Here is a 24,703-nt window from a genome sequence, read left to right as displayed (position 1 = left end):
TTCCAAGTGTTGGTGGATGGGGCTGTGCGAGGGATTCGCTTTTTGCGCCCTGAGCTGATGTTTTTATTGATACAATTTTGGGGTACATATGATGTTTCCATCGCCTCATGTTGCATTTTTTTCTCATTACGCCGTTACTGATCAGATGAATTCATTTTATATTTTGATACAGAAATCACGATACCACACTATGTGTAAATTTTGATTTTTTTATTTATTTTTAATGAGGGAAAAGGAGGGTGATTGGAACTTTTATTTTTTTTTTATTTTTTTTTTTAAATATTTTTTCTTTTCATTGTAATTGTTAGTCTGATCTTCTGATCGCTTGTACTTTATACAGCAATGCCGCTATATTGCTGTATATAGAAAAAAATCACTGTCTCCGATCTCCTATGAACGCCAACTAGAATCTGGCGTTCACCGGAGTACTGTCAGTACTGGCGAGCAACTGGGGTCTTCAGCAGACCCCCAGCTGTCATGGCAACCCGGCGCCTCACGATCACGTCGTGGTGATGCCAGTGCGCAGTAAGAAGAGCTCTTCCCCAGACCGTGCTGTTAATGGCGCTGTCACAGATTGACAGCAGCATTTAGATGGTTAATAGCTATGGGCGGAGCTCTGCTCCATTCGCAGCTGTTAGAGGCAAGTGATGGCTGAATAACACAGCCATCATCTGCTGTCAAAAATATAGGCTCAGCTTGCCCGTGTCAAAGACAGGGAGATGGGGGTTAAGAAAGTCAGAATCTTGTAAAAATAAATTGCCTTGTGTTGCCATTTTCAGAGACCAATTCATTTTTTTTGAGCTGTATGAGGACTTGTTTTTTTCCAGCGTAAGCTATTGGTTTTAGTAATACCAAGGGGGGCTGCTTACGGCTTGTTGATTGCTTTTTATTCCAATTTTTGGGGCTTTTAAATTTTTTATTTATTTACAGCGTTTATCATATGTGTTACAAATGCAACATTACCAAATGTGCTGTTATATATATACATGTGTATATATATATATATATATATATATATATATATATATATATAAAATATAATAAGGCAGCACTACAGATAAATTCAAGGCTTGAGAAAGGTTCTATGAACCGAAACGTCGCCATTTGGGCTCAATAAAGTCAATTTTTTCTAAAAATGTAATTTATCTGGAGTGCTGCCTTCTTACATTTTTCTATTTAGATGCAATTTGGACAGGTTGCTTGGAGGCCTGGCACCCACCGTGAGTGAATGTGAAATGGTGCTGTTCCAGTATATGTTTCCTATATATATACATATATTTATTTATTTATTTTACATTTCTTTGCTGAAAACGAGGAGACGAGGGTATGATTTGAGTTTTTGAGTTTTTTATTCTTTCAATATCTCTTTATTTTTTTAACTTATATATTTTTCCTTTAGGGGATTTCAGCATGCAAATGTTTTGTAATTTGTTTGGAGATATTGAACAATGTCAAATCCAGTAGCCCCCACTATTCTATTGTGCGTGGTGGGGGCTGGTAGCAATAGTCGCCCATAGTTTTTCTCCACATGGTGAAAAACTATTTAAATGCCGCTATCATAAATTGACAGCAACAATCGGTGCTATTTTCAGCAGCTGCTGTTTAGAGGCCGGTGCCATCTGTATAACACAGCCAGCACCCACCCTGTAACGAGTGGGCCACGTACACAATCACCCCACGTACGTCGTACAAGTGTGTCAGAAATCTGGAAAGGGAAAAAGAATATATTTGATTTTATATTGCCATATTTTAACAGCAATAACTTGTTAATTTTTCTGTTGACAAAGCTATACGAGGGCTTAAATTTTCCAGGACAATCTATAGCTGTCAGTGGTACTATTTTAGGGTACAGACAACATTTTGATCATTTTTTAATTCCATTTATTTGTAGGAAAGATGAACAAAAAAAGCTGCATTTTGTGAAAAAAAATGTTATTTATTTTATTTTTAGCACTTTACCTAATTTAGAAGGTTTTGAAGCTTTCAAGCTTTGCTCAATAAAATCACTTTGTAAAAATAAAAATATTTTTTTCTGTCTACATTTTCTGAGAGCTACCATTATTTTACTTTTAAATGAGTTATCCAATATTTTTTCTTTGGCATTGATCTTTTAAAAATAACAAACAAATGTGCGTCCCCCTGCTATACTCACTCTAGATACAAATGATGACTAAGCCAGGCAAATACAATTCTGGGATGTATTAACAGAAGCATACAGTCTAGATCACGTGAAGTCATTATCGGTCTTTACTCCTCTTTGGTCAGACCTCATCTGGAATACTGTGTACAGTTTTGGGCACCACATTTTAAAAAAGACATAGACAAACTGGAGCAAGTTCAGAGAAGAGCGACCAGAATGGTGACTGGTCTGCAAACCATGTCCTATGAGGAACGGTTGCAGGATTTGGGAATGTTTAGCTTGCAAAAAAGAAGACTGAGAGGAGACTTAATAGCTGTCTACAAATATGTCAAGGGCTGTCACATTGTAGAAGGATCATCTTTATTCTCATTTGCACAAGGAAAGACTAGAAGCAATGGGATGAAACTAAATGGGAGGAGACACAGATTAGATATTAGAAAAAACTTTTTGACAGTTAGGGTGATTAATGAGTGGAACAGGCTGCCACGAGAGGTGGTGAGTTCCCCTGCAATGGACGTCTTCAAACAGAGGCTGGACAGACATCTGTCTGAGATGATTTAGTGAATCCTGCTTTGAGCAGGGGGTTGGACCAGATGACCCAGGAGGTCCCTTCCAACTCTACCATTCTATGATTCTATGAAGCCGCCCAGATGTGACCGATGCTGAAGCCTGAGATTCGCCGGACAGGCGTCTGAACCAGTGTGTCATTAGATCTTTCCTGACCTGTGCAGTGAATCAGCGATCAAGTAACATCTGGATGACAAAATCATCACTTCCGGATCAGATGCAGACCACCGGAGCGTTCTCCGCTTCATCCATGGGGGGTGATGACTGGTATGAACTTTTCCATTTGGTTATTTATATAACCCCTTAAGCCCCGAGGGTGGTTTGCACGTTAATGACCAGGCCAATTTTTACAATTCTGACCACTGTCACTTTATGAGGTAATTACTCTGGAACGCTTCAACGAATCCCCCTGATTCTGAGATTGTTTTTTCGTGACATATTGTACTTCATGATTGTGGTAAAATTTCTTCGATATCACTTGCGTTTATTTGTGAAAAAAACGGAAATTTGGCGAAAATGTTGAAAATTTTGCAATTTTGAAAATTTGAATTTGTATGCCCTTAAATCAGAGAGATATGTCACACAAAAGAGTTAATAAATAACATTTCCCACATGTCTACTTTACATCAGCCCAATTTTGGAACCAAAATTTTTTTTGTTAGGGAGCTATAAGGGTTAAAAGTTGACAAGCGATTTCTCATTTTTCCAACAAAATTTACAAAACCATTTTTTTAGGGACCACATCACATTTGAAGTCACTTTGAGAGGTCTTTATGACAGAAAATACCCAAAAGTGACACCATTCTAAAAACTGCACCCCTCAAGGTGCTCAAAACCACATTCAAGAACTTTATTAACCCTTCAAGTGCTTCACAGGAATTTTTTGAATGTGGAAGAAAAAAATGAACATTTAACTTTTTTCACAAAAATGTTACTTTAGACCCAATTTTTTTCATTTTCACAGGGGTAACAAGAAAAACTGGACCCCAAAATTTGTTGTGCAATTTCCCCTGGGCACGCAGATACCCAATATTTGGGGAAAAAACACTGTTTGGGCGCACGGCAGGGCTCGGAAGGGAAGGAGCGCCATTTGACTTTTTGATTGTAAAATTTGCTTGAATAATTAGCGGACGCCATGTTGTGTTTGGAGAGCCCCTGTGTGCCCAAACATTGGAGCTCCCCCACAAGTGACCCCATTTTGGAAACTAGACCCCCCAAGGCACCTATCTAGATGCATAGTGAGCACTTGGAACCCCCAGGTGCTTCACAAATTGATTCGTAAAAATGAAAAAGTGAAAAAAAAAACACTTTTTCATTTTTATGAATCAATTTGTGAAGCACCTAGGGGTTCCAAGTGCTCACTATGCATCTAGATAGGTGCCTTGGGGGGTCTAGTTTCCAAAATGGGGTCACTTGTGGGGGAGCTCCAATGTTTGGGCACACAGGGACTCTCCAAATGCAACATGGTATCCGCTAACAAATTGAATGGAAAATCGGCTCAAATTGTTAGCGGACACCATGTTGCGTTTGGAGAGCCCCTGTGTGCCCAAACATTGGAGCTCCCCCACAAGTGACCCCATTTTGGAAACTAGACCTCCCAAGGCACCTATCTAGATGCATAGTGAGCACTTGGAACCCCCAGGTGCTTCACAAATTGATTCGTAAAAATGAAAAAGTGAAAAAAAAAACACTTTTTCATTTTTATGAATCAATTTGTGAAGCACCTGGGGGTTCCAAGTGCTCACTATGCATCTAGATAGGTGCCTTGGGGGGTCTAGTTTCCAAAATGGGGTCACTTGTGGGGGAGCTCCAATGTTTGGGCACGCAGGGGCTCTCCAAACGCAACATGGCGTCCGCTAACAATTTGAGACGATTTTCCATTCAATTTGTTAGCGGACACCATGTCGCGTTTGGAGAGCCCGTGATCTGCCTAAACAGTGGAGCTCCCTCACAAGTGACCCCATTTTGGAAACTATACCCCTCAAGGATTTTATTAAGGTGTATAGTGAACATTTTGAACCCAGAGGTACGACACAGAATTTGTTTACATTAGGTCATCATATTGAATAAGTTGTCATTAGTCTTGAGCGCAAGTGCTCGCTACTTGAGTTTGCATCGAGTACTCAGGTATGCACCATGTACAGCGTGTGCTCGAGTGACATGCTCGAGTCCCTGCTCCGCATGTTTCACGGTTATTAGACACCCAAAAAAAAACATGAGGGGATCGCTCGTGCATGGCAGGCATTCCCCGTAAAGTTTTTTTGGCCGCGAAGCATATGGGGCAGAGACTCGAGCATGTCACTCAAATACCCACGATACTCAATGCATACCAGAGCACCCGATGCAAACTCAAGTAGCGAGTACTTGCGCTCAACACTAGTCGCCATATCGTCATCTTTTTTTCTTTTGAAAAAAATCCCAACCCCATCACAACCCTAACCCCAACCCCAGCCCTAACCCTAGCACAACCCTAACCGTAGCACAACCCTAACCCTAGCACAACCCTAGCCCTAGCACAACCCTAACCCTAGCACAACCCTAACCCCAAACCCAGCCCTAACCCTAGCCCAATCCTAACCCAAGAGTTTATTTTTGACGCCTTTCCTTGTGCGGTATAAGTGATTAGACGACTTTATTCTTCGGGTCGGTGCGATTACAGCAATACCAGAATCATATGGGGTTTTTATGACTGACAGCTGTCACACACTAAAAGACGCATTTTTTGTAAAATCTAGTTTTTGCATCGCCATATTTTGAGAGCTATAATTTTTCCAGATTTTGGCAGACAGTCATGTGACGGCTGTTTTTTTTGCAGGATGACTTGACGTTGTTATTGGTGCCATTTTCAGGCACGTGACATTTTTTGATCGCTTTCTATTCCGATTTTTGGGAGGCAGAATAAACAAAAACCAACAATTCAGGAATTGTTTTTTTTTTTTTTTTTTATTCTGTTCCGCGTGTGGTAAAATTGATAAGATAGCTTTATTCTTTGGGTCAGTACATTTACAGCGGTACCACATTTATATTGTTTTTCTATGGTTTTGGGGCTTTTACATAATAAAAGAAATTTTATAGAAAAAAATATTTTTTAGCATCGCTTTATTCTGAGAGCTATAACTTTTTTATTTTTCGGCTGATGGAGCTGTATGTCGGCTTGTTTTTTGCGGGACAAGATGACGTTTTCAGAGGTACCATTTTTATTTATATTTGTCTTTTGATCGCGTGTTATTCCATTTTTTGTTTGGCGGTATGGTGATAAAGCATTGTTTTTTGCGTCTTTTTTTTTTTTTTTTTTACCGTGTTCACTGAAGGGGTTAACTAGTGGGACAGTTTTATAGGTCAGGTTGTTCCGGACGCGGCGATACCAAATATGTGTACTTTTATTGTTTTTTTTTTTTATTTTTTTATAATAATATTTATTGATGGGTACATTATATTTTTATTTTTGGTGGATTATTTTATTTTTTTTTTTTTTATATTTTTGCAATTTTTTTTTTTATTTTTTTTTTCACTTTCTGAAAGTTTATATACTTTATTACTTTGTCCCACTCTGGGACTTTCACTTTTTTTTCTCTGATCGCCTGCATGGCACAGGAATGCAGCACCATCCCTGTGCCATGCAGGCTGTCAGCGCTGCACAGTGAGAAGATTGTTTGGAGATGCACTGCGCATGTCCAAACAATCTTCCTGCTGTCTGGTGACCCGGATGTTGTCATGACGACATCGGGTCGTCATGGCAACACCCGGGAAGCCTTTGCAGACAGCGCTGGAAGCCGGAAGAGGAGGTGAGTATCTGCGATCACCTCCCCTTGCCCCCGCAATGCTGCGATCGACTTCGATCGATTTCGATCGCAGCATCGCGGGGGTTAATGTGCTGGGAGCGGTGCAGGACCACTCCCTGCACATAGTATCGGGTGTCAGCTGTGACAATCAGCTGACACCCGGCGGTGATCGCGCCCGCACAGCCTGTGTGCGCACGCGATCGCCATGACGTACTAATACGGGTCTGGCTCTTAAGTCCCAGGGCACAGACGCGTATTAGTACGTCAGATGTTGTTAAGGGGATAAAGATCCATGCCTAATTTTTTTAAAGTTTTTTTCTCTGTACAGAGTTTATAATGCAGTATAGGTAATATATTCTGGTGGATTTTTTTTTTAGGGTGATGCCAAAATGATCAATAATAACAATTGTGGTGTTATTATTATTATGCCATTTATCAGTCAGGATAAATGATGTGATGGCTTTATAGTTTGGGTAGTTACAGATGCTGCAATATAAATTACCATAGGTTTATATTTGTTTGCTTGTGATTTTTTTGTCAAAACACGTTTTAATGTAAAAAAAGTTATTTTTGTGGTTTTCACTTTATTTTTTTTGTACTTCTGAATACTCCATTATTGCGCATTTTAGAGATACTGAGAGAAAAGGAGATCCTCCCTATGTCTATCAACTTAGATACCGTGCTTGTTTTTCACCACAGCATTTAAGGAGTTAAGCAACTGTTATCCAACATTTAATGTATGGTGTGAAGATCCGGGGTCTTCAGTGGGCGTAATGCTACTCAGACAACACAGGGGTGAGGGTAAAACAGCATGGCAATACTTTATTGAACCACAAAATAGGACAATAAACACATAGAACAGTCCCAGCAAATACCCAAGATGGTACAACATTACACAGTCTCACCCTTCCGCTCCGCCTGCCTGGGATAGAACAGCTGCGACTTTGAGACTTCCAGGGTCAACTACCTCAATCAGTGGGCCCCAGCTACTGGTGGGCCCCCACATAGAGAAGGTAGCGGCAAGCTTAGGAAGTTAGCAGTCCATCAAGGTACAAGGCCAAGAGACCTGCGGGTCCCACCCTGGCCTCTCCGAGAGTTTCCATGGGGCCAGATGGCTGGTGAGTCCGAATCTGGCTTTTATGAATGTCTACATGAGTTCCAGGCGACCAATGGGTCCCTCTTGGCAACCCCAGACAACATATCCATGGGGCCAGGTGACTTCATCGTCCCAACCTGGTCTCCCCAAATGTATCCATGGGCTCTCTGATGGTTAATGGAGCAGATCCATATCTTTCTAGTCAGGGCTATATACCCTTAGGCTAGAATCATGTAGAATCCAAATCTGGGTCTCTTTAGGTAAAGCCATACTACCAAGCTGATGTTCTCAGAGAATCTGAACCTTGACTCCCTGTAAAATCTCTTTCTAATTTCTGTTCCAAGTCTCTTTCAATCTCTGTCCCATGTCTCTCCTACAGAAGCACATGTCACTTAAAATAGTCACAGTTCTCCATGCAAGTACACATTCACAGCTTTGGGGAAAAGGGCAGCGCTCAGGTCTCAATGTTTGAGCATTTAATGAATTTGCATAGTTTGTCCTCCTGTCTTGGGAGTCAACAAGCCACAGTGTCCACACAAAGCTTAATCAACATTCATTGTTCCACAGACTAATAGAAGACAACAATCAGGGTTATACAAATACTGGTCTGCCCTTGACCACAGAAATGCACATACATAACAAGTCAACAGAAACACAATAGTGTATTTCTCTTGGATTAACAAATCTAATTGTCAGTCTGTGTGGCATCTGTCAGGAATCCAGTATAAATGCTAACATGCCCATCTGTTCTCCATTGCCATTATTACATTACTAATCAAATTGTTGATGCAATTTTTCTGTCCAACAAAAGCATTGTAAACGGGGTATAGGAGGAATATGTATATTCTTATATACGTAGATGACCTATATCATGATATTATATTCTGTACCAGTAGATGCTTTGGTGTCACACGGACATCGGTCCATGTGCTTCGGTGGCATGTGGATGTCGGGCCTGGTGCTTCACTGGCATGCGGAAGCTGAGGCATGTGCTTTGATGGCAAATAAATGCCGGGCCGAGTGCTTCAGTGACATCCAGACATTGGGCCTTGTGCTTCAGTGGCACGTAGATGCCGGGTCTTGTGCTTCAGTGGCACCTGGACACGGGACCATATGCTTTGGGGCACTCAGATATGGAGCCGTGTGCTTCGGTGGCACCGGTACGCGGGGCTTGTTCTTCGTAGGCACCCGGACACAGGGCCGTGTGCTTCGGTGGCACCTGGATGCACGGCTATGTGCTTCATGGCATCCGTATGTGGGGCCGTGTGCTTCGGTGTCACCCGTATGTGGAGCCATGTGCTTCGGTGGCACAGTGGCACCCGCTGGTCCGTGTCCTTCGGTTGCACTGAGAAGCTGGACTGTGTGTTTCGGTGACACCCGTACGCGGGGCTATGTGCTTTGGTGACATCCGTATGCGGGACCGTGTGCTTCGGTGTCACTCCTATATGGCGCCGTGTGCTTCGGTGGCACCCGGAGGCGGGGCAGAGTGCTACGGTGGCACACGGACGCAAGTCTGCGTGCTTCGGTGGCACCCAAACACGGGGCCGTGTGCTTTGGTGATACTCGTATGTGAAGCCGTGTGCTTCAGTGGCACCCGGATGCGGGGCCGTGTGCTTAGGTGGCACCCGGACGCGGGTCTGTGTGCTTCGGTGGCACCTAGACATGGGGCCATTTGCTTCGGTGGCACACGGATGTGGGTCTGTGTGCTTCGGTGGCACCAAGACACGAGGCCGTGTGCTTCTGGGGCACTCATACGTGGAGCCGAGTACTTTGGTGGTACCCGGAAGGCGGTCTTTGTGCTTCAGTAGCACCAATAAGCGGGGCCATATGCTTCGGTGGCACACGGACACAGGGCCATGTGATTCTGTGGCACATGGACGTGGGTCTGTGTGCTTCGGTGGCAACCACACACGGGTCTGTGTGCTTTGATGGCACTCGCATGTGAGGCCATGTGCTTCGGTGGCACCCGTACTTGTAGGCTTCTAACACGAGTGATGGCACTCTAAAGGCAGGTTTGTGTGCTTCGGTGGCACCTAGACTCGGGACCATGTGCTTCGGGGGCACCCGGACGCTGGGTCACGTGCTTCGGTGGCACACGGAAGCGAGTCTGTGTGCTTCGGTGGCACACAGTCATGAGGGCATGAGCTTCGGTGGCACTCGTATGCTGGGCTGTGTGCTTCGATGGCACCCGTTCAGTGGGTCGTGTGCTTCGGTGGCACCCGGACGCGAGTCTGTGTGCTTCAGTGGCACCCAGACACGAGGCCGTGTGCTTCATGGGCACTCGTACGTGGAGCTGTGTGATTTGAAGGTACCCAGACGCCGGTCTTTGTGCTTCGGTAGCACTGAGAAGCGGGGCCATGTGCTTCGGTGGAAGCCAGACGAGGGGCCATGTGCTTCGGTGGCACATGGACATGGGTCTGAGTGCTTCGGTGGCACCCACACACGAAGCCATGTGCTGCAGGGGCACTCGTACGTGGAGCCATGTGTTGTGGAGGTACCCGGACGCCGGCCTTTGTGCTCCGGTAGCAGCGAGAAGCGTGGCCATGTGCTTCGGTGGAAACCAGACGAGGGGCAATGTGCTTCGGTGGCACATGGACATTGGTCTGTGTGCTACGGTGGCACCTAGACACCAGGCCATGTGCTTCGGTAGCACCCAGACACGAGGCCGTGTTCTTCATGGGCACTTGTACTTGGAGTCTTGTGCTTTGGAGGTACCCGGACGCCGGTCTTTGTGCTTCGGTAGCACCGAGAAACGGGGCCATGTGCTTCGTTGGATACCGGGCGAGGAGCGATGTGCTTTGGTGGCACCCAGACACGAGGCCGTGTTCTTCATGGGCACTTCATGGGCACTTGTACTTGGAGTCTTTGGAGGTACTCGGACGCCGATCTTTGTGCTTCGGTAGCACCGAGAAGTGGGGCCACGTGCTTCGTGGCACCCGGATGCAGGGCCGTGTGCTTCTGTAGCGCATGGATGCGGGTCTTTGTGCTTCGGTGGCACCCAGACACGAGTCTGTGTGCTTCGATGATACCCGTACAGGGAGGCCATGTGCTTCAGTGGCACCTAGACGCGGGTTTGTGTGCTTCTGTGGCACCTTGACACAAGGCCACATGCTTCGGTGGCACCCAGACACGGGGCATGTGTTTCGGTGGCACATGTATGTGAGGCTGTATGCTTCGGTGGCACCCGGAAGCGGGGCAATGTGCTTCGGTGGCACCCAAATGTGGGTCTGTGTACTTTGGTGGCACCTAGACAGGGACCATGTGCTTCGGTGGCACCCGGACGTGAGACAGAGTGCTTCGGTGGCACACGGATTCGGGTCTGTGTGCTACGGTGGCACCCAGACACCAGATCATGTGCTTCAGGGGCACTCGCATGTGGAGTTGTGTGCTTCGTTGGCACACGGACGCCAGTCTTTGTGCTCCGATGGCACCGAGAAGCAGGGCCATGTGCTTCGGTGGCACCCGGACGTTGGTCTTTGTGCTTCGGTGGCACCCAGACACGGGTCTGTGTGCTTCGGTGGCACTCACATGTGGGGCCGTGTGCTTCGGTGGCACCTGTACAGGGAGGTCGTGTGCTTCGGTGGCACCCGGATGCAGGTTTGTGTGCTTCGGTGGCACCCATTCAACGGGGCCATGTGCTTCGGTGGCACCCAGACACGAAGCCGTGTTCTTCATGAGAAATCGTACGTGGAGCCGTGTTCTTCGGAGGTACCCGGACGCCGGTCTTCAGTAGCACCGAGAAGCGGGAGCCATGTGCTTCGGTGGCACCAGTATGCAGGGCCCTGTGCTTATTTGGCACATGGACGTGGGTCTGTGTGCTTCGGTGGTACCCAGACACGGGCATGTGCTTCAATGGCACTCTTATGTGGGGCTGTGTGCTTCGGTGGCACCCGTTCAGGGGGTCGTGTGCTTCGGTGGCACCCGGACACGGGGCAGAGAGCTAAAGTGGCAGTCGTACGTTGAGCCGTGTGCTTGGGAGGTACCCGGACGCCGGTCTTTGTGCTTCGGTGGCGCAGAGAAGCAGGGCCATGTGCTTCGGTGGCACACGGATGTGGGTCTGTGTGCTTTGCTGGCACCTAGACACGGGCCATGTGCTTCGGTGGCACCCGGACGAGGAGCCATGTGCTTCGGTGGCACACAGATGCGGGTCTGTGTGCTTAGGTGGCACCGAGAAGCGGGGCCGTGTGATTCGGTGGCACCCGGACGCCGGTCTGTGTGTTCAGTAGCACATAGACACGGGGCCATGTACTTTGATGGCACCCGGATGCGGGGCAGAGTGCTTCGGTGGCACATGGACGCGGGTCTGTGTGCTTCGGTGGCACCCAGACACGAGGCCGTGTGCTTCAGGGGCACTCGTACGTGGAGCCGTGTACTTCAGAGTTACCCGGACGCCGGTCCTTGTGCTTCGGTAGCACCGAGAAGCTGGGCCATGTGCTTCGGTGGAAACCGGACGCGGGGTCATGTGCTTCGGTGGCACATGGACATTGGTCTATGTGCTTCGGTGGCACCCAGACATGAGGCCATGTGCTTCTTTGTTACTCGTACATGGAGAAGTATTCTTTGGTGGCACCCGGATGCGGGTCTGTGCTTCGGTGGCACCTAGACAGGGGGCATGTGCTTTGGTGGCACCCGGACACAAGGCCTTGTGCTTCGGTGACAAATGGATGCGGGTCTGTGTGCTTCGGTGGCACCCAGACACGGGGCCGTGTGCTTTGGTGGCACCCGGATGCGGGGCAGAGTGCTACGGTGGCACCCAGACACAAGGCCGTCTGTATGTGGAGCCGTGTACTTCGTACGTACCTGGTCGCCGGTCTTTATGCTTCGGTAGCACCGAGAAGCTGGGCCATGTGCTTTGGTGGGAATCGGACGTGGGGCCATGTGCTTCGGTGGCACATGGACGTTGGTCTGTGTGCTTCGGTGGCACCCAGACACGGGTCTGTTTGCTATGGTGGCACCTAGACACGGGGCCATGTGCATCGGTGGCACCCGGACTGGGGTCTGTGTGCTTCGGTGGTACACGGACGCGGGTCTGTGTGCTTCGGTGGCACCTAGACATGAGGCCATGTGCTTCAGGGTCACTCGTACATGAAGCTGTATTCTTTGGTGACACCCTGATGTGGGTCTGTGTGCTTCAGTGGCACCTAGACAGGGGTCATGTGCTTCGGTGGCACCCGGACACAAGGCCATGTGCTTCGGTGGCACACGGATGCGGGTCTGTGCGCTTCGGTGGCACCCAGACGCGGGGCCGTGTGCTTTTGTGGCACTCGTATGTGGGGCCGTGTGCTTCGGAAGTACCCGGACGCCGGTCTTTGTGCTTTGGTAGCACCAAAAAGCGGGGCCATGTGCTTCGGTGGATTCCAGACGTGGGGCCATGTGCTTCGGTGGCACATGGACGTCAGTCTGTTTGCTTCCGACACGGGTCTGTCTGCTACGGAGGCACCTAGAGACGGGGCCATGTGCTTCGTTGGCACCAGGACGCGGGACAGAGTGCTTTGGTGGCACATGGACACGGGTCTGTGTGCTTCGGTGGCACCCAGACACGAGGCCGTGTGCTTCATGGGCACTAGTACGTGGAGCCGTGTACTTCGGAGGTACCCGGATGCCAGTCTTTGTGCTTCGGTAACACCGAGAAGCAGGGCCGTGTGCTTCGGTAGAACCCGGACTCGGGGCCATATGCTTCGGTGGCACAGAGACGTTGGTCTATGTGCTTCGCTGGCACCCAGACACGGGTCAGTGTGCTACGGTGGCACCTAGACATGGGGCCATGTGCTTTGGTGGCACCCAGACTGGGGTCTGTGTGCTTCGGTTGTATACACAGACCCGAGTCTGTGTGCTTCGGTGGCACCCAGACATGAGGCCGTGTGCTTCAGGGGCACTAGTACATGGAGCTGTATTCTTTCGTGGCACCCGAATGCGGGTCTGTGTTCTTCGTGGGCACCTAGACACAGGGCCATGTGCTTCGGTGGCACCCGGATGCAAGGCCATGTGCTTTGGTGGCAAATGGATGCGGGTCTGTGTTCTTCGTCGGCACCCAGACACAGGGCCGTGTTCTTCAGTGGCACCCGGAGGTGGGGCAGAGTGCTACGGTGGCACACGGATGGAACGCCATGTGCTTCGGTGGCAAATGGATGCGGGTCTGTGTGCTTCGTCGGCACCCAGACACAGGGCCGTGTGCTTCAGTGATACTCGTACGTGAAGCCGTGTGCTTCAGTGGCACCCGGATGCAGGGCCGTGTGCTTTGGTGGCACCCGGACACGGGTCTGTGTGCTTCGGTGGCACCCAAACACGAGACCATGTTCTTCATGGTCACGCGAACATGGAGCCGTGTGCTTCGGAGGTACCCAGACGCCGATCTTTGTGCTTCAGTAGCACCGATAAGCGGGGACATGTGCTTCTTTGGCACACGGATGCAGAGCCATGTGCTTCTGTGGCACATGGACGTGGGTCTGTGTGCTTCGGTGGCAACCAGACATGGGTCTGTGTTCTTCGGTGGCACTCGCTTGTCGGGCCATGTGCTTCAGTGGCACCCGTACAGGTAGGCTGTGTGCTTTGATGGCAACCTAATGTGGGTTTGTGTGCTTTGGTGGCACCTAGACAAGGGACTATGTGCTTTGGGGGCACCCGGACAGGGGGGTCACGTGCTTCAGTGGCACACGGACGCGAGTCTATGTGCTTCGGTGGCACCCGTATTCTGGGCTATGTGCTTCGGTGGCATCCTTTCAGTGGGTCGTGTGCTTCGGTGGCATCCAGACACGGGAAAGAGTGCTTCGGTGGCACCTAGACACCGGGCCATGTGCTTCGGTGGCACCCGGACGCGGGGCAGAGTGCTTCGGTGGCACACGGACATGGGTCTGTGTGCTTCGGTGGCACCCAGACATGAGGCAGTGTGCTTCAGGGGCACTCGTACATGGAGCCGTGTTCTTCAATGGTACCTGGATGCCGGTCTTTGTGCTTTGGTAACACTGAGAAGCGGGGCCGTGTGCTTCGGTGGCACCCGGATGCGGGTCTGTTTGCTTTGGTGGCACCCAGACACGAGGCCGTGTGCTACAGGGGCACTCGTACGTGGATCCATGTTCTTCAATGGTACAGGGACGCCAGTCTTTGCTTCGGTGGCACTCGGACAAGGGGCCATGTGCTTCGGTGGCACACGGACACTGGTCTGTGTGCTTCGGTGGCACCCAGACACGGGGCCGTGTGCTTCGGTGGTACTGGTATATGCAGCTGTGTGCTTCGGAGTTACCCAGACGCCGGTCTCTGTGCTTCGGTAGCACCGAGAAGTGGGACCATGTTCTTCAGTGGCACCCAGATGCGGGTGTGTGTGCTTCGGTGGTACCTAGACACGGGGCCACGTGCTTCGGTGGCACCCGGACGAGGGGCCATGTGCTTCGGTGGCACATGGACACAGGTCTGTGTGCTTCGGTGGCACCCAGACACATAGCCATGTGCTTCGGTGGTACTCGTATGTGAAGCTTTGTGCTTCGGTAGCACCTAGACACAAGGTCATGTGCTTCTGTGGCACCCGGACGAGGGACCATATTCTTCGGTGGCACACGGACGCAGGTCTGTGTGCTTCGGTGGCACCCAGACATGGGGCCGTGTGCTTCGGTGGTACTCATATGTGAAGCCATGTGCTTCGGTGGCACCAGGTTGTGGGGCCGTGTGCTTCGGTGGCACCCGGACGCGGGTCTGTGTGCTTCGGTGTCACCTAGACATGGGGTCATGTGCTATGGTCGCACTCTTATGCAGGGCTGTGTGCTTCGGTGGCACCTATTCAGGGGGTCATGTGCTTCGGTGGCACACGGACGCGGGTCAGAAATCTACGGTGGCACACGAACATGGGTCTGTGTGCTTCGGTGGCACCCAGACACAAGCCCGTGTGCTTCAGAGGCACTCGTACGTGCAGCTGTGTGCTTCGGAGGTACCCGGACGCAGGTCTTTGTACTTCGTCAGCACCGAGAAGTAGGACCAGGTTCTTCAGTGGCACCCAGACACAAGGCCATGTGCTTTAGGGGCACTCGTATGTGCAGCCGTGTGCCTCGGAGGTACCTGGACGCCGGTCTTTGTGCTTCGGTAGCACCGAGAAGTGGGACCATGTTCTTCGGTGGCACCCAGATGTTGGTCTGTGTGCTTCGGTGGTTCCTGGATGAGGAGCCATGTGCTTCGGTGGCACATGGATGCAAGTCTGTGTGCTTCGGTAGCACCCAAACACGTGGCCGTGTGCTTCGGTGGTACTCGTATGTGAAGCCGTGTGCTTCGGTGGCACCCAGACGCGGGGCTGTGTGCTTCGGTGGCACCCAGACGCGGAGCTGTGTGCTTCGGTGGTACTCGGACGCCGATCTTTGTTGCTTCGATAGCACCGAGAAGTGGGGCCACGTGCTTCGTGGCACCCGGATGCAGGGCCGTGTGCTTCTGTAGCACATGGATGCGGGTCTTTGTGCTTCGGTGGCATCCAGACACGAGTCTGTGTGCTTCAATGACACCCGTACAGGGAGGCCATGTGCTTCGGTGGCACCTAGATGCGGGTTTGTGTGCTGTGGCACCTTGACACAGGGCCACGTGCTTCGGTGGCACCCAGACACGGGGCATGTGTTTCGGTGGGACTCCTATGTGGGGCTGTGTGCTTGGGTGGCACCCGGAAGCGGGGCCGTGTGCTTCGGTGGCACCCGAATGTGGGTCTGTGTGCTTTGGTGGCACCTAGACTAGGGGGCATGTGCTTCGGTGGCACCCGGACGTGGGACAGAGTGCTTCGGTGGCACACGGATGCGGGTCTGTGTGCTACGGTGGCACCCAGACACCAGGCCATGTTCTTCAGGGGCACTCATATGTGGAGCTGTGTGCTTCTGTGGTACACGGACGCCAGTCTTTGTGTTGCGATAGCACCGAGAAGCAGGGTCATGTGCCTCGGTGGCACCCGGACGCCGGTCTTTGTGCTTCGGTAGCACCGAGAAGCGGGGCCATGTGCTTCGGTGGATACCGGACGAGGGTCCATGTGCTTCGGTGGTACATGGACGTTGGTCTGTGTGCTTCGGTGGCACCCAGACACAGGTATGTGTGCTACGGTGGCACCTAGACACCGGACCATGTGCTTCGGTGGCACCCGGACGCGGGGCAGAGTGCTTCGGTGGCACATGAACATGGATCTGAGTGCTTCGGTGGCACCCACACACGAAGCCGTGTGCTTCAGGGGCACTCGTACGTGGAGCCATGTGTTGCGGAGGTACCCGGATGCCAGCCTTTGTGCTCCGGTAGCACCGAGAAGCGTGTCCATGTGCTTCGGTGGAAACCGGACGAGGGGCCATGTGCTTCGGTGGCACATGGACGTTGGTCTGTGTGCTTCGGTGGCACCCAGACATGGATCTGTGTGCTACGGTGGCACCTAGACACCAGGCCATGTGCTTCGGTGGCACCCGGACGCGAGGCAGAGTGCTTCGGTGGCACACGGACATGGGTCTGTGTGCTTCGGTGGCACCCAGACACGAGGCCGTGTGCTTCGGTGGCACTCGTATGTGGGGCCGTGTGCTTCGATGGCACCCGGAAGCGGGGCCGTGTGCTTCGGTGGCATCCGATTGCGGGTCTGTGTGCTTTGGTGGCACCTAGACAAGGGGCTATGTGCTTCGGTGGCACATGGACGCGGGTCTGTGTGCTTCAGTGGCACCTAGATGCGGGACCGTGTGCTTTGGCGGCACCCGGACATGGGACCGTGTGCTTCGGTTGCACCCGGACTCGGGTCTGTGTGCTTCGGTGGCACCCGTGTGTGGGCTGTGTGCTTTGGCGGCATCCGGACGTGGGGCCGTGCGCTTTGGTGGCACCCGGACGCGGGTCTGTGTGCTTCGTTGGCACGTAGACATGGGCCATGTGCTTCGGTGGCACCCAGACGCGGGGCAGAGTGCGTTGGTGGCACACGGACGCGGGTCTGTGTGTTTCGGTGGCATGCAGACACAAGGCCTTGTGCTTCAGGGGCACTCGTATGCGGAGCCGTGTGCTTCGGCTGTATCCAGACGCTGATCTGTGTGCTTCGGTGGCACCTGTACAGGGAGGTTATGTGCTTCGGGGGCACCCGGATGCAGGTTTGTGTGCTTCGATGGCACCCATTCAACGGGGCCCTGTACTTCGGTGGCACCCAGACACGAGGCCGTGTTCTTCATGGACACTCGTACGTGAAGTCTTGTGCTTTGGAGGTACCCGGACGCCGGTCTTTGTGCTTCGGTAGCACCGAGAAACGGGGCCATGTGCTTAGTTGGAAACCGGGCGAGGAGCCATGTGCTTTGGTGGCACATGAACGTTGGTCTGTGTGCTTCAGTGGCACCTAGACACGGGTCTGTGTGCTACGGTGGCACCTAGACACCGGGCCATGTGATTCGGTGGCACCCGGATGCGGGGCTGTGTGCTACGGTGGCACCCAGATACCAGGCCATGTGCTTCAGGGGCACTCGTATGTGGACTTGTGTGCTTCGGTGGTACACGGACGCCAGTCATTGTGCTGCGATAGCACCGAGAATCAGGGCCATGTGCTTCGGTGGTACCCGGACGCTGGTCTGTGTGCTTTGGTGGCACTCGCATGTGGGGCCGTGTGCTTCTGTGGCACCTGTACAGGGAGGTTGTGTGCTTCGGTGGCACCCGGACGCAGGTTTGTGTGCTTCGGTGGCACCCATTCAACGGGGCCGTGTGCTTCGGTGGCACCCAGACACGAAGCCGTGTTCTTGATGAGCAATCGTACATGGAGCCGTGTTCTTCGGAGGTACCCGGACGCTGGTCTTTGTGCTTCAGTAGCACCGAGAAGCGGGAGCCATGTGCTTCGGTGGCACCAGTACGCAGGGCCCTGTGCTTATTTGGCACATGGACGTGGGTCTGTGTGCTTCGGTGGTACCCAGACACAGGGGCATGTGCTTCAATGGCACTCTTATGTGGGGCTGTGTGCTTCAGTGGCACCCGTTCAGGGGGTCGTGTGCTTCGGTGGCACCGAGACGCGGGGCAGAGAGCTAAAGTGTCAGTCGTACATTGAGCCGAGTGCTTGGGAGGTACCCGGACGCCGGTCTTTGTGCTTCGGTGGCGCCGAGAAGCGGGGCCAAGTGCTTCGGTGGCACACGGACGTGGGTCTGTGTGCTTTGGTGGCACCTAGACACGGGCCATGTGCTTCGGTGGCACCCGGACGAGGAGCCATGTGCTTCAGTGGCACAAGGACGCGGGTCTGTGTTCTTAGGTGGTACCTAGACGCACGGCCGTGTGCTTCAGGGGCACTCGTACGTGGAGCCGTGTTCTTCGGTGGTACCTGGACGCCAAGCTTTGTGCTTCGGTAGCACCGAGAAGCGGGGCCGTGTGATTCAGTAGCACCCGGACGCGGGTCTGTGTGTTCGGTAGCACCTAGACACGGGGCCATGTGCTTCGATGGCACCAGGAGGCGGGGCAGAGTGCTTCGGTGGCACACGGACGCGGGTCTGTGTGCTTCGGTGGCACTCAGACACGAGACCGTGTGCTTCAAGGGCACTCGTACGTGGAGCCGTGTACTTAGGAGGTACCCGGACGCCAGTCTTTGTGCTTCGGTAGCACTGAGAAGCTGGGCCATGTGCTTCGGTGGAAACCGGACGCGGGGGTCATGTGCTTCGATGGCACATGGACGTTGGTCTATGTGCATTGGTGGCACCCAGACACGGGTCTGTGTGATACGGTGGCACCTAGGCATGGGGCCATGTGCTTCAGTTGCACCCGGACTGGGGTCTGTGTGCTTTGGTGGTACATGGACGCGGGTCTGTCTGCTTTGGTGGCACCCAGACATGAGGTCGTGTGCTTCTTGGTTACTTGTACATGGAGAAGTATTCTTTGGTGGCACCCGGATGCGGGTCTGTGCTTCGGTGGGACCTAGACAGGGGGCATGAGCTTCGGTAGCACCCGGACACAAGGCCATGTGCTTCGTGGCAAACGGATGCGGGTCTGTGTGCTTCGGTGGCACCCAGACACGGGGCCCTGTGCTTTGGTGGCACTCGTATGTGGGGCCGTGTGATTCGTTGGCACCTGGATGCGGGGCAGGGTGCTACGGTGGCACACGGACGTGGATATGTGTGCTTCGGTGGCACCCAGACACAAGGCTGTGTGCTTCAGGGGCACTCGTATGTGGAGCCGTGTACTTTGGAAGTACCCGGACGCCGGTCTTTGTGCTTCGGTAGCACCAAGAAGCGGGGCCATGTGCTTCGGTGGAAACCGGACGTGTGGCCATGTGCTTTGGTGGCACATGGACGTTAGTCTGTGTGCTTCGGTGGCACCCAGACACGGGTCTGTGTGCTACGGTGGCACCTAGAGATGGGGCCATGTGCTTCGTTGGCACCCGGATGCGGGGCAGAGTGCTTCAGTGGCACATGGACACAGGTCTGTGTGCTTCGGTGGCACCCAGACATGAGGCCGTGTGCTTCAGGGGCACTCGTACGTGGAGTCATGTTCTTCGGTGGTACCTGGACACCAAGCTTTGTGCTTCGGTAGCACCGAGAAGCGGGACCGTGTGATTCGGTGGCACCCGGACGCGGGTCTGTGTGTTCGGTAGCACCTAGACACGGGGCCATGTGCTTTGATGGCACCCGGAGGCAGGGCAGAGTGCTTCGATGGAACACGGATGCGGGTCTGTGTGCTTCGGTGGCACCCAGACACGAGGCCGTGTGCTTCAGGGGCACTCGTACGTGGAGCCGTGTACTTCGGAGGTACCCGGACGCCGGTCTTTGTGCTTCGGTAGCACCGAGAAGCTGGGCCATGTGCTTCGGTGGAAACCGGACGCGGGGGTCATGTGCTTCGATGGCACATGGACGTTGGTCTATGTGCTTTGGTGGCACCCAGACACGGGTCTGTGTGATACGGTGGCACCTATACACGGGGCCATGTGCTTCGGTTGCACCCGGACTGGGGTCTGTGTGCTTTGGTGGTACATGCACGCGGGTCTGTCTGCTTTGGTGGCACCCAGACATAAAGCCGTGTGCTTCTTGGTCACTCGTATATGGAGAAGTATTCTTTGGTGGCACCCGGATACGGGTCTGTGCTTCGGTGGGACCTAGACAGGGGGCATGTGCTTCGGTGGCACCCGGACACAAGGCCATGTGCTTCGGTGGCAAACGGATGCTGGTCTGTGTGCTTCGGTGGCACCCAGACACGGGGCCGTGTGCTTTGGTGGCACTCGTATGTGGGGCCGTGTGCTTCGTTGGCACCCGGATGCGGGGCAGGGTGCTACAGTGGCACACGGACGTGGGTCTGTGTGCTTCAGTGGCACACAGACACAAGGCCGTGTGCTTCATGGGCACTCGTATGTGGAGCCGTGTACTTCGGAAGTACCCGGACGCCGGTCTTTGTGCTTCGGTAGCACCAAGAAGCGGGGCCATGTGCTTCGGTGGAAACCGGACTGGGGTCTGTGTGCTTTGGTGGTACATGCACGCGGGTCTGTCTGCTTTGGTGGCACCCAGACATAAAGCCGTGTGCTTCTTGGTCACTCGTATATGGAGAAGTATTCTTTGGTGGCACCCGGATACGGGTCTGTGCTTCGGTGGGACCTAGACAGGGGGCATGTGCTTCGGTGGCACCCGGACACAAGGCCATGTGCTTCGGTGGCAAACGAATGCTGGTCTGTGTGCTTCGGTGGCACCCAGACACAGGGCCGTGTGCTTTGGTGGCACTCGTATGTGGGGCCGTGTGCTTCGTTGGCACCCGGATGCGGGGCAGGGTGCTACGGTGGCACACGGACGTGGGTCTGTGTGCTTCAGTGGCACACAGACACAAGGCCGTGTGCTTCATGGGCACTCGTATGTGGAGCCGTGTACTTCGGAAGTACCCGGACGCCGGTCTTTGTGCTTCGGTAGCACCAAGAAGCGGGGCCATGTGCTTCGGTGGAAACCGGACGTGGGGCCATGTGCTTTGGTGGCACATGGACGTTAGTCTGTGTGCTTCGGTGGCACCTAGACACGGGTCTGTGTGCTACGGTGGCACCTAGAGATGGGGCCATGTGCTTCGTTGGCACCCGGACGGGGGGCAGAGTGCTTCAGTGGCACATGAACACGGGTCTGTGTGCTTCGGTGGCACCCAGACACGAGGCCATGTGCTTCAGGGGCACTCGTACTTGGAGCCGTGTACTTCGGAGGTACCTGGACGCCGGTCTATGTGCTTCGGTAGCACCGAGAAGCGGGGCCATGTGCTTTGTTGGGAACCGGACGTGGCGCCATGTGCTTCGGTGGCACTTGGACGTTGGTCTGTGTGCTTCGGTGGCACCCAGACACGGGTCTGTTCGCTATGGTGGCACCTAGAAACGGGGCCATGTGCATCGGTGGCACCCGGACTGGGGTCTGTGTGCTTCGGTGGTACACGGACGTGGGTCTGTGTGCTTCGGTGGCACCTAGACATGAGGCCGTGTGCTTCAGGGTCACTCGTACATGAAGCTGTATTCTTTGGTGACACCCGGATGCGGGTCTGTGTGCTTCTGTGGCACCTAGACAGGGGGCATGTGCTTCGGTGGCACCTGGACATAAGGCCATGTGCTTCGGTGGTTCACGGATGCGGGTCTGTGCTCTTCACTGGCACCCAGACTCGGAGCCGTGTGCTTTTGTGGCACTTGTATGTGGGGCCGTGTGCTTCGCAAGTACCCGGACGCCGGTCTTTGTGCTTCGGTAGCACCAAGAAGTGGGGCCATGTGCTTCGGTGGAAACTGGACATGGGGCCATGTGCTTCAGTGGCACATGGACGTTAGTCTGTGTGCTTCGGTGGCACCCAGACTCGGGTTTGTCTGCTATGGAGTCACCTAGAGACGGGGCCATGTGCTTAGTTGGCACCCGGACGCGGGGCAGAGTGCTTTGGTGGCACATGGATGCGGGTCTGTGTGCTTCGGTGGCACCCAGACACGAGGCCGTGTGCTTCAGGGGCATTCGTACGTGGAGCCGTGTACTTCGGAGGTACCCGGACGCCAGTCTTTGTGCTTCGGTAACACCGAGAAACAGAGCCGTGTGCGTCGGTGGAAACTGGACTCGGGGCCATATGCTTCGGTGGCACATAGACGTTAGTCTGTGTGCTTCACTGGCACCCAGACACAGTTCAGTGTGCTACGGTGGCACCTAGACACGGGGCCATGTGCTTCGGTGGCACCCAGACTGGGGTCTGTGTGCTTCGGTGGTATACACGGACGTCGGTCTGTGTGCTTCGGTGGCACCCAGACATGAGGCCGTGTGCTTCAGGGGCACTCATACATGGAGCTGTATTCTTTGGTGGCACCCGGATTCGGGTCTGTGTGCTTCGGTGGCACCTAGACCCAGGGCCATGTGCTTCGGTTGCACCCAGACTGGGGTCTGTGTGCTTCAGTGGTATACACGGACGTGGGTCTGTGTGCTTCGGTGGCACTCAGACATGAGGCCGTGTGCTTCAGGGGCACTCGTACATGGAGCTGTATTCTTTGGTGGCACCCAGACACGGGGCCGTGTGCTTCGGTGGCACTCGTATGTGCGCCGTGTGCTTCGGTGGCACCCGGAGGCGGGGCAGAGTGCTACGGTGGCACACGGACGCAAGTCTGCGTGCTTCGGTGACACCCAGACACGGGGCCATGTGCTTGGGTGATACTCGTATGTGAAGCCGTGTGCTTCAGTGGCTCCCAGATGCGGGGCCGTGTGCTTCGGTGGCACCCAGACGCGGGTCTGTGTGCTTCGGTGGCACCTAGACATGGGGCCATTTGCTTCAGCGGCACACGGATGTGGGTCTGTGTGCTTCGGTGGCACCAAGACACGAGGCCGTGTGCTTCAGGGGCACTCATACGTGAAGCCGTGTGCTTCGGTGGTACCCGGAAGCTGGTCTTTGTGCTTTGGTAGCTCCGATAAGCGGGGCCATGTGCTTCTGTGTGCTTCGGTGGCAACCAGACACGGGTCTGTGTGCTTCGATGGCACTCACATATGGGGCCATGTGCTTCGGTGGCACCCGTACAGGTAGGCTGTGTGCTTTGATGGCACTCTAACGCGGGTTTGTGTGCTTCGGTGGCACCTAGACACGGGACCATGTGCTTCGGAGGCACCCGGACGTGGGGTCACGTGCTTCGGTGGCACATGGAAGGGGAGTCTGTGTGCTTCGATGGCACCCAGACACGGCGGCATGTGCTTTGGTGGCACTCGTATGCTGGGCTGTGTGTTTCGATGGCACCCGTTCAGTGGGTCGTGTGCTTCGATGGCACCTGGACGCTGGTCTGTGTGCTTAGGTGGTACCCAGACACGAGGCCGTGTGCTTCAGGGGCACTCGTACGTGGAGCTGTGTGATTTGCAGGTACCCGGACGCCGGTCTTTGTGCGTCGGTAGCACCGAGAAGCGGAGCCATGTGCTTCGGTGGAAACCGGACGGGAAGCCATGTGCTTCGGTGGCACATGGACATTGGTTTGTGTGCTTCTGTGGCAGCCAGACCCAGGTATTTGTGCTATGGTGGCACCTAGACACCGGACCATATGCTTCGGTGGCACCCGGACGCGGGGCAGAGTGCTTCGGTGGCACATGGACATGGGTCTGTGTGCTTCGGTGGCACCAAGACACGAGGTCGTGTGCTTCAGGGGCACTCGTACGTGGAGCCATGTGTTGCGGAGGCACCCGGATGCCGGCCTTTGTGCTCGGGTAGCACCGAGAAGCGTGGCCATGTGCTTCGGTGAAAACCGGAAGAGGGGCCGTGTGCTTCAGTGGCACATGGATGTTGGTCTGTGTGCTTCGGTGGCACCCAGACACGGGTCTGTGTGCTACGGTGGCACCTAGACACCAGGCCATGTGCTTCGGTGATACCCGAAGGCGAGGCAGAGTGCTTCGGTGGCACACGGACATGGGTCTGTGTGCTTCGGTGGCACCCAGACACGAGGCCGTGTCCTTCGGTGGCACTCGTATGTGGGGCCGTGTGCTTTGGTGGCACCCGGACGCGGGGCAGAGTGCTATGGTGGCACATGGACGCAGGTCTGTGTGCTTCGGTGGCACCCAGACACGAGGCCGTGTGTTTCAGGGGCCCTCATACGTGGAGCCGGGTACTTCAGAGGTACCCGGACGCTGTTCTTTTTGCTTCGGTAGCACTGAGAAGCGGGGTCATGTGCTTCGGTGGCACCCGGACGTGGGGCCATGTGCTTCGGTGGCACATGGACTGTGTGCTTCG

The sequence above is a fragment of the Phyllobates terribilis genome, unplaced genomic scaffold (genome assembly GCF_046119375.1).
Source record: "Phyllobates terribilis strain yellow unplaced genomic scaffold, ASM4611937v1 Scaffold_46__1_contigs__length_10046794, whole genome shotgun sequence".
Lineage (NCBI taxonomy): Eukaryota > Metazoa > Chordata > Amphibia > Anura > Dendrobatidae > Phyllobates > Phyllobates terribilis.
The sequence above is the reverse complement of the archived record's forward strand: the minus strand, read 5'-3'. Positions refer to the sequence as shown.